Source organism: Pinus tabuliformis, chromosome J, assembly GCF_031772625.1.
Source record: "Pinus tabuliformis cultivar Carrire ecotype Pingquan chromosome J, CPIR1, whole genome shotgun sequence".
Taxonomy (NCBI): Eukaryota; Viridiplantae; Streptophyta; class Pinopsida; order Pinales; family Pinaceae; genus Pinus; species Pinus tabuliformis.
In genome coordinates, this window is record NC_142295.1 from 459,587,804 (window position 1) to 459,599,218 (window position 11,415).

General features: G+C 34.8%; 1 long non-coding RNA gene across 1 annotated transcript; it reads right to left on the bottom strand.

The window, feature by feature from the left end:
- Positions 1-9,303: 9,303 nt before the first annotated feature.
- Positions 9,304-9,908, bottom strand: LOC149227821 (uncharacterized). Its single transcript, XR_016247167.1, has 2 exons — positions 9,624-9,908; positions 9,304-9,526 (listed from the first exon to the last, which is right to left on the bottom strand). It is a non-coding gene; the product is annotated as an uncharacterized LOC149227821 (long non-coding RNA).
- Positions 9,909-11,415: the final 1,507 nt, after the last annotated feature.

Here is an 11,415-nt window from a genome sequence, read left to right on the forward strand (position 1 = left end):
ATTTCATAAAAGTCCCTATGTAGGACACTCGGGGTACTAAAAGCCGATTACCGCACTCTGGAAGGAGTACTATTGGCCTAGCATGAAAAAGGATGTAGCAGAATATTTGATGTGTTGCTTGGAATGCCAACAAGTGAAAACAGAACATCAACACCCTGCTGGGTTATTGCATCCACTACCTTTTCCGAAGTGGAAGTGGGAAACCATCTCCATGGATTTTATAACAGGATTACCCAAATCCAAAAGAAACAATGACTCCATCATGGTGGTGGTAGAAAAATTAAGCAAATCAGCCCATTTTATACGAGTACAATCCACTTTCAGAGTGGTACAGATTGCCAATATTTTCATGCAAAACATTTTCAGGCTGCATGGGTTACCAAAAACTATAATTTCTGACCGTGATGTAAAATTTACATCAACCTTCTGGAGAACTCTGTTTGAGGGGTTAGGGACTCAATTAAATTTTAGTACCGCCTATCACCCTCAAACAGATGGACAAATAGAATGGGTGAATCAAGTAGTAGAAGATATGTTGAGGTCATATGTAATGCAGCAACCATCTAAATGGGAGGACTATCTGCACTTGGTTGAATTTGCGTACAACAATGGCTATCATACTTCTTTGCAGATGAGCCCGTTTGTAGTGTTGTACGGACTGAAATGCCACACACCCTCTACTTGGGAGGAACCAGAGGATAAGCTAATGATGGGACCCGAAATGTTAAAGAGATGGAAGAAATGGTCAAGAAGGTACGATCCAACTTAAAGGCAACCCAAGAAAGGCAAACGAATTTCGCCGACAGGAAGAGAAATTTTGGAGAGTACCAAGTAGGAGATCATGTGTATGTAAGGATTCGAGTTAAAAAGAGTATGTTACAATGGAGTGGGTGCACCAAGATGACACCTCGGTTTTGTGGACCATTTCAAATCTTAGCGAGAGTTGGGCCGGTGGCAGACCAGCTCGCCCTACCAAGCCATATTCGAGTCCACAATGTCTTCCATGTGTCGGTATTAAAAAGATACGTTATGATCCTAAGCGCATAGTCAATTGGCAAGATATACAGGTAAGGAAGTATCTTAGGTAGGCCATTTAATTTTGATATTAAAGGAAAAATTGACTTTAGTTCTGTTGTTTCAAGTCGAGCCGGAAGGAGAATTCTTGGTCGAGCCACTGAATATACACGATTGAAGAGAAGTAATGTTGCGGAAAAGAGCTATCACCCAGGTTAAAGTGTAATGGTAGCACTTTGGGCTGGATGAGGCCACCTGGAAGGATGAACAGCTCATGAAAGAAGCATATCCAGGGCTGTTTGTGGCTGGAAAACATCGGGACAATGTTTGATTTCAGGGGAGGAAGATGTAATGTCCCCATAAAAAATGTAAATATTTTTATTTTACCACAGTAAGAAACAAACTGGATAATTATTGTTATTATTTGTTTGAGTTGAATAATATTGTTAATTATTGAAATTGGAAATGATTTGAGTAATAACAGATCTTGTAACTTCTCATAGGAAGAAGTTGAGAAAGGCAGTTATCGGAAAAACCCTAACTACCTCCCCCAGTTGTGAAATGCTCCAAAGAAAAGGGAGTGAGGGGAGGAAAAAACAGTGCTGAAATGTCAGACGGTAAGGGGGAAATGCTAAGTTTGGTGATGATCATATAGCATAAGCACTGAGTGCGAAAACTTATAGAAGACAGAGGTCTTGCGAGCAAGCTTGGGGGGAGATTTGGCCCCGAAGACAAATATCATGGACTGGTGGTTGAAAAGTAGCAGATAACAAAGGTGACCTCTACCGTTGAGTTCTCTACTTCTTGGAAACTCAGGTAAGCAATACCTTCTAAAATTAATCTATAGCACATCTATATTATGTGTCTTTAATTGTGAGTGGAAAAGAAGGAGCTCTTAACTCTTCAAAGATATCTGGAAAATATTAATAGTAGGGTTATAATCTATACAGAACTGGTTACTTTCAATACAGGAAATCAGTATCCGTAGGGTATTAACTGTTCAACACTAGTTATTTTATTTGTTGTAAGACATTAACCATAGGGAATGTTGTCTGTTCAAAACTGGTTAGTTTATTATCTGGAAGACATTAACCACAAGATTAGTGACTGAGTAAAACTGGTTATTTTATTTGCTAGAAGATTATTTGTAGAGGAATTATTGTTTGTACCAAACTGGTTATTAATCTCCTAGTTAAACTGTGTAAATTTAAGAACTGAGAATAAAACTTGATTAACACCCAAATTCTTAGTCAAGGAGAGAAAGAATATTGAAGATGCTAGTGCCACAAAAGAGGAAAAGAATTAATTTCATGAATTAAGCAGCACAGAGTTAAGCCCAGAAAACTGAAGCAAGTTCGAATAAGAAGATGGGCCAATGTAACCGAGAAATATAAGTGTATTTACACAAAATCAAAACTAGGTAGCATCATTAAAGGCAAAGACTGCTAATTTATAGTCAAAAACTCTGTAAGACCCTTCATGAAACCCTATATAGGGACGAAACCCTACGGTGATATAACCTCGACAAAAATAAGTTCTCGATTAGGTAATTAAAGCTTCAAGATTCATAACCGAAATGAAGAAATCCAGTTACTTTGTTTTCCTTAGAATTAAAAACTCGAACCTTATTTAAACTCAAAACCACAATATTAGAAAAAGCATTAGACATTTAAAGAAATCGGAACAATGTTCACATAGAATATTTAACCCACATAAAGTTGTACAGAACTAACTGAGAAAAAGGGTAGCATCGATATCTTGACAAAAATGAGCATAATTAATCACTAGCAATCAAAAAACCATAATTACATTTCAAAAGAAAACCCGCATCGATTTGGCATAAAGAAAACTTAAATGGCCTCAGTTCTGAAAAGTCTGTTATTACAAGAAGTATCAGGTCAAGACCAGAATCTAAAACTGAACAATTTACACCAGAGCGACCATAGTTACAGGGCCTACAACTGACGAAAACCCTCAGCTAAGCACGGGAATAATATGCATACAACTCTTAAATAACAGAAGACAAACTCCAGAAAAAAGATTGGCTAGTAGCTTGAAAAAAGTATTTTTCTTAGCTTCGGAACCGAAATACCAGAACTAGTACCACTTTGGAGAATTGATGCAAAGACCATAAATTAATCCCGAGTGTTCCTTTACTATCAAAACCACCAGGGCTGCCGATAAATCTTACCAAGAAACCCTCGAGCGTCGGAGATAGGACGGGAAACAACAAACTCCATTGACAACAGCTTGAAGGCCTCGGACCGCTTCCATTATACCTGCAAAAGAATGCAAGGCAAACTGCATCAGCAAATAGGGCTGGTTATCAAGGGACAACTAAACATTTGCAGAAAACATAACCGAAGAAAATACTCACATGAACAACTTAATGGGTGTTAAACATTCCTCGAAGGAAAACTCCACAGCTCCACTTCTAAGATCCTTCAACCGCATCGAAACCCAAGGTCTGTAGGCCGAGCAAGCCAGCAAGAGGAGAAGGAGAGTCGGAACAGGCGCCAAGGAACGAGGGAGCAAAATGAGGCGTAACTCTGACAAACAAGATTAAGTAGCCTTCCGGAAAGCACCCAGCCTTAGGATCGAGAACCCAAATCCTCCACCGTCGATGCGACGAGAGGCCCAAGGTGTCCTGTTGCGGAAGGACGAGCCTGTTGTGCCACGTTAACATGACAAAGTAGGAAATAAATGCCAAAGAACAAGTAGATAGTTTAGTTGGAGTGTGAACTAGAGTGTGTCCTTGGTAGAATTAATGCCAAATAAATGAGACTGTCAGCGAACAATGGATAGGATTTAGTTATTGCACGGATTCATAATGTAGCTCAAATATCGGTGACTTTAACTTGAGAACAGTTTAATGAATCGCATGTTATATTCATGCCCATGAATTATTGCTATGGTAAATGAATTGTTACTATGTTCAATTTTTTCATTATTATTTGATTTTAACTATAATATGTAAGATGTGGAGATATGACAATATTAATTTTTTAATATTATAATTTTTTTTTAATGATCAGTGAAAATATATTAAAAATTAATAAAAAATAAAATATATTATAAAAATATTAATATTATTTTTTTAATATTATAATTTTTTTATATCTACTGAAATATATAAAAGTAATAAAAAATAAAATATATTATAAGTTTTTTTTAAGGAATTAAAAAAAATTATGATTTATATTAATTATATTTATATTTATTAATAAATTAACGTAAATTTATTTTAAATTTAGATTTATTAGTTTGAGATGAATTATTTTTTTAGATGTATATTTCTTTTTAAGTATAAAACTTGAAAAGATGTTAGGCATCTTAAGAATTTTGATTCCTCTTAATACATAATAAATCAAAGTTAAGATAAATGTATGCTAGTTATTAATAATAATATATGTATTTATATAAATTTCACATTTTTATACATAACAAATATATTTATTTTAATTTTATAAAAATTGTCATCATATATATGGAAATTTTCTTCTACATATTTCATAATTTTTTTTGAATATAATATTTTAATCTATAAATATCATTAATTATATATATAAATGAACTATAACCTGGAAAAAATAAATTACTATAATTATTGAATTTTATATACTTATTAATTAAATTAATTTATTAATAAATTTAATTGTATCAATTAGTAATTTAATTAATAATATTTTTTATTTTATTTTTTTGTTAAATTAATATTATTATTATTATATATTTCATATGAGTAACACTGCAATATCTATTCTATATTAAAAATATTCATTTACAAGCATTGCAACATTTACCTCATAGTATGGAGGTTCAGGGGCAAAGGATACAAGGAAGCTGATATGGAGCAGGAAGCAAAGGTACCGGCTACAGACCCGGAAAATGCCAAGCATACTCAGAATGTTCCAAAGGCGGAAATTGGGGAAGAGGCAGCAACCTCTCCAACTGATGCTGAACGGGAATACTATGGATGGTGCCCAATTGTGGAAAAGCAACCGGATGAATGAAGGCGCCCGTGCTCAAGGTTCGCCTGGTCGCTCAAGGTTCACTTATAGTCATTGGCATTTTCTGTTTTGTTATATCTGTCATGTAATTTTTGTTAATGATGTGGGCAAAAGCAGTCTCCCCTACGAGGGAGGAAATGGATGGCACCCGTTTTTGTCTGATGCCCCTGCGCGGGCCTACGTCTATGGTCAGCCTTGGTTTTTTAGATTGTCGCCCCTGCGCGGGTTTGCAGCGATGGTCAGTCTCAGTCTCGGTCTCAATCTGGTGCCCCTGCGTGGGCTAGAGCACGCTTTTGTGTCTGATGCATTATCGGCTCTCGGGTGGGATACCCAGAGCCTGTCTCATACTGGTTTCGCCATGATGTATTTTCAACCTTTGTATATATTTTAATAGATTAATTTTTTTACCGAGAAAAAAAAACATTTACCTCATAGTAAAATTGTAAAAACTCTTCAATATCTATTCTATATTAAAAATATTCATTTACAAGCATTGCAACATTTACCTCATAGTAAATTGTAAAAACTCTTTCAACACGATAATTAATATTTTAAATATTTTGCAACATTTACCTCATAGTAAATTGTAAAAACTCTTTCAACACGATAATTAATATTTTAAATATTTTATATTTCAACTAGTAAATATAATAAATAAAATATTATTTCAAATTTAAATATTAAAACTCAAACTCTTTCCACACAATAATTAATATTTTAAATATTTTATATTTCAACTAGTAAATATAATAAATAAAATATTATTTCAAATTTAAATATTAAAGCTCAAACTCTTTAGATAATAAAATTGCAAACCATCGTAACAAGATATTTTGTATAAATCAACATATTATTTACATGGGATTCAATTTTCACAAATATATAAATTCAATACAATTTGAGCAGGAGAAAATTACATTTTCGCTGATTATATTTAAATAATCTCGTATTATTAATAAATATTTACAAAATGTATAATTTTAAATATCTAATAATCTTGTATTATTAATAAAATTTTACAAAATGTATAATTTTAAATATCTAATAAATTTTGTTTATTTATTCCTAAATTAACATGATTATTACACAAAGTAGATGGTGATTAAGCCATAAAGCAAACGATTCCACAGCATCTGATCGACTGACGGCCTAGGCAAGACATATTACACTATACGGTTTTTTCATTAATTATTGATGTGCATATATGCCGTGCGTTCCAGGCCACGTTGATAGGACAACTATGAAAATAAAATTAGATTCTTTATGTATAATTGTAGATCATAAACTTGGAGATGTGTGAATGAAACCTGTTGGAGGCTGGGCAATGGTAATGGATTAAAATTATTCAATTCGTAGAAATTGAGTCGTTCAGTACAGACATAAATTGAGGTATTTTGAGAAATTGATAACGAAACTAAATGGAAATTTGATACAGAAAATCTAGCGTACCCATAATATGTATAATTTAACATATATTTAAATGAAAGGATATATATCCCGGAGTATCTTAATCTTTTCAAAGATGTATGTAAATAACTTTCCTAAATACGTTATAAAAAATTGATTTATAAATGTCTCTTTTAACCCTATTTTTTTTAGGTATGCCCCATGACCGATCAGAAGACTTTTTTTTAGGTATGCCCCATGACCGATCAGAAGACTTTTAAGGGGTAATGAAAGTTCAAATTTATTTTTACGCCGTAAGGCGTTTTCATTTGAAATGGACTCTCCTGTGATCCGCGCTGTCTTGATTATTCCCCATTAGATTTAGTGTTAGACGATTAAAAACTTTACTACCGTTGATCTCATAACTAACTTGATCTCATAACTAACTGACTCTTGCCGCTCAATAACTGACTCCTGTGATCCGCGCTGTCTTGGTGGGGTATACGAAGGGGATGAGTTGATCTCATAACTAACTTGATCTCATAACTAACTGACTCTTGCCGCTCAATAACTGACTCCTGTGATCCGCGCTGTCTTGGTGGGGTATACGAAGGGGATGAGTTTCCTAGCAGGCGTGCTTCTGCTGCTGTACATGTCCGAGGAGGATCCGCGCTGTCTTGATTATTCCCCATTAGATTTAGTGTTAGACGATTAAAAACTTTACTACCGTTGATCTCATAACTAACTTGATCTCATAAGTAACTGACTCTTGCCGCTCAATAACTGACTCCTGTGATCCGCGCTGTCTTGGTGGGGTATACGAAGGGGATGAGTTTCCTAGCAGGCGTGCTTCTGCTGCTGTACATGTCCGAGGAGGATCCGCGCTGTCTTGGTGGGGTATACGAAGGGGATGAGTTTCATAGCAGGGGTGCTTCTGCTGCTGTACATGTCCGCTTCTGCTGCTGTACATGTCCGAGGAGAATGCATTTTCGGTGACGGTATATGTCCGAGGACAATGCATTTTGGGTGATGGTTGTGTTGCGCTTCTGCTGTACATGTTCGAGGAGAATGCATTTGCGAAGAGAATGCATTTTGGGTGACGGTACATGTCCGAGGAGAATGCATTTTGGGTGATGGTTGTGAATGCATTTTGGGTGATGGTTGTCCGAGGAGAATGCATTTTGGGTGATGGTTGTGAATGCATTTTGGGTGATGGTTGTGTTGATTAAAGGCGGAGTGAATACTCCATTGCTGTACATGTCCGAGGAGAATGCATTTTGGGTGATGGTTGTGAATGCATTTTGGGTGATGGTTGTGTTGCTTAAAGGCGGAGTGAATACTCCATTGCTGTACATGTCTAAGGGTGGGGTATACGAAGGGGAGTTTCATAGCAGGCGTGCTTCTGCTATACATGTCCGAGGAGAATGCATTTTGGGTGATAGTACATGTCGGAGGAGAATGCATTTTGGGTGATGGTTGTGTTGCTTAAAGGCGGAGCGAATACTCCATTGCTGTACATGTCTGAGGAGAATGCCTTGCTGTACATGTCTGAGGAGAATGCCTTTTGGGTGATGGTAGTGCTGCTCAAAGGCGGAGCGAATACTCCATTGGGAGGGCTATACCTGGACGGTCTACCTCTACTCAACAAATGTCTATTTCAGGTCTGGCTGTAGGTAATTCATCCACCTTAATCTGTGGTTCTTAATGCTCATACTCCATTGGGAGGGCTATACCTGGACGGTCTACCTCTACTCAACAAATCTCTATTTCAGGTCTGGCTGTAGGTAATTCATCCACCTTAATCTGTGGTTCTTAATGCATCTGAGCAAGTCTACAAGAAAAAAGGACTCGACATTTCTCATTAGTAGACAGAAGGCAAACTCAGTAAAGAAACCATATATTTTTCACCCAAAATTATTGAGATATGTAGTTTCTAAGGAAATAGAACAATAATAATTTATATCATTGTCATTGGTAGTTCCTCATTAACTCATCTCCTAGTGCCTCTGTCGCTTATTCTCTCTATGCATATTCTTCCCCCAAAAAAATGGCAACATTTTCATTTCTGAACACCAGAAAACACAAATGCAATACTCGTCGATTTTCAGCAACAAATTCCAGTTAAATTTTGATATTTTTTTTATAATAATTTCCAGTCTTCAACCTTCACACGACAAAATGAAAACAAAAAGAAATTGCAAGAATCCAAAACACAAAGGTTCTCATAATTAGAAATGATTTTTTCCATCAATCAACAGTCGCTTCGAGTAGAAATAGAAAAACAACATGAATCTTTAAATAGTAAGCGAAGACAACTAAAGACTGCTGCATTTTTTATTTTCACGCAGTTTCCAATTAACTTCTGAGCTTTGTTTGGCAATGATTTCCAGTCTCAAGAAAAATGAAATTGAAACAAAATTTTGCAAGAATCTGAAACAAACACAAGTTTCAGGGCCTGAATGTCTAAGGTTTCAATAAGTAATTTGAATCTAAATTCTGCGTTTTTAACGAGCATTTCTAGCTTTAAAAAAACACTTAAAATTCTGAAGTCTCAATCAGTAATTGATTTTAAATTTTGCATCTTTTAAGAAACATTCTAGCTTCAAAAATAAGGACTAAAGTACCCTGAATCTAATAAAAAGAACTAATATTAAATACAAAATTGGTGAAGAGCTGATCACAGCAGGGGAAATTGTACCTGTACATCTAAAGTCTCAATCAGTGATCTGATTTTAAATTCTGCATCTTTTAACAAACATTTCTAGCTTCAAAAATAAGGACTAAAGTATCATGAATCTAATAAAAAGAAGTAATATTAAATACAAAATTTGTGAAGAGATGATTGTTTGTGAGATAGAGGCCACAACAGGGGCAATTGCTCTTGTTATTGAGATGCATCATGATGCCCATGTAGCAGAAGTTGTGGCCACAAGCCATGCGGAACGCGTCCTTCATCATTTGCATGCAGATAGGGCACAAAAAATCCTTGTCCACCTCCCATTTTGAGACTCTTATAAAAGCCCTTGTTTCAGATAAAATCCCTCTCCCTCGTTTCAGATTTAGCCGTCGGTGATTCATCCACCTTAATCTATAGTTCTTATCACATCTGAGCAAGTCTGCCAAAAAAAAAAGACTCGACATTTCTCATTAGTAGGCAGAAGGCAGACTCAGTAAAGAAACCATATATTTTCTTGAAAAAAAACTATATATTACTAGCGAGTTTCAGAGCTGCACGCCAGCAACAATGGTTGCGGTTGAGAATGAAAGTAATGAGATTTTGGTCCTCCTCGACAGTCCATGTCCATGTTCCTCTGTTTAGCCTATTCTTATCATAACATGATTGTCTCCGTATCTCAGAAGGTTGATAGATTTGAACTCGACACCTCTTGCAACTAGCTAGCTATATTGATTAATAGAAATTGATAACTATGCCCTGTCTCCTTTATTCCTTCTGCCCTGTGTTTTCTAGGTCATCGTGCTTCTCCCCCATGTGTTCGGCTCACAGATGCCAAGTGGGTTGCATGCAAGCCGTCAAATTTGTTTATTATATATATATATATTCTATTATTTTTATGGGAAGCTTCAACCTAACACTAACACTTGTGTAGTGTATGCCCGAGTCAAAAATAGCAAAGGCTTTTTTTCTTACAGAGACTCATTGGATTTCGATGTAGGCTTATGGCTTTCATTATGTTTTTCCGAGTAACTCTATTATTGCTGAAGGTATGAATGAAGAGCCAACACCAAAATAAGTTTAAGTTTTTTCATGGTCACGTAAAATTGGAATAAATTAATATGGGGAAGACTATCCTAAATTAATAAATTTGGGGGAGGCCACATCTCTGGATCCAATGGGTTTGAGTATTCGGAAGGCAATGCTCAAAATCGAGTTTTTTTATTATTATTTATGGAATCAAGATTTGGTGACGTGATGACAACTGGGCTTCACAATTTCGATTATATTTTATCTTGAATTATGTTGCCAATGGTATCTGATAGAAATTGTGAATTTTGTTGATAATGGCGTTTCATAGAAATTGTGACGCATAGGGTAGGTGAACGAAAACAAACTGTTCAAATTTTTAAGTACGGATTGAAGTCAAGTACTGATTAAAATAGATTTTAGTTGGTATTTGAAAAATAAAATTAAATCAATTTTCTAGTGGTTTCGGTGATTGAAAATTCGGACAACTATTTTAATGGGTAATGGAAAATTTAAAAAGTTATTCAATTATGAAGGATGTATGTTATATATTATTTTGATATATTTTAGTTGGTATTTGAAATTTTTGAAAATTCTATTTTTCTAGTGTTGACTAGAATCTGTTTCAGTGATTGAATATTTAGACAACTATTTTAATGGATATTGGAAAAAATTTATTGAAACATTGGAACTATTTTAATGGGTATTGGAAAATCTGGAAAAATTTTATTTGATGATGCAGGATGTGTGTTATAGGTATTTTATGAAACTAAATTACAATTTGAATTATCTATTTTTTTTTAGAATTAAGAACATGTATATATTTTAAAAGATTTGAGTATCTACATTTCTATATATTTGAGTAGTCAAATAATTGTGAAGAAGTTGGGTGAAAGTTATCAAAATTATTATTTTCTTATGAATGAAGTGGCAAGAAATATATCATATAAAATAATTACTACAATTTATTAACCTTAAGGAAGATTCACTATTATTAAAAAGTGAAACTCATTTACAAAATGGATTGAAGTGTGATGGTGTCTTTGTCCATAGGAAGCTAGGTGAAAATCATGAGAAATGACAAAAGTTGAAAATTGACTCTCTTACTTCATTATAAAATGGTTTGAAGTGTGGTGGTGCCTTTGGCCCTAAAAATCTAGGTGAAAAACACGAGAAATTACTGATGTTGAACATTGACTCCCTTACTTCATTATATTGACTCCCTTACTTCATTATATTGGAATAGGAAAATGTGAGACTTTTAACAAGTTATACTTCATCTACTAGCACACAAATACAAAT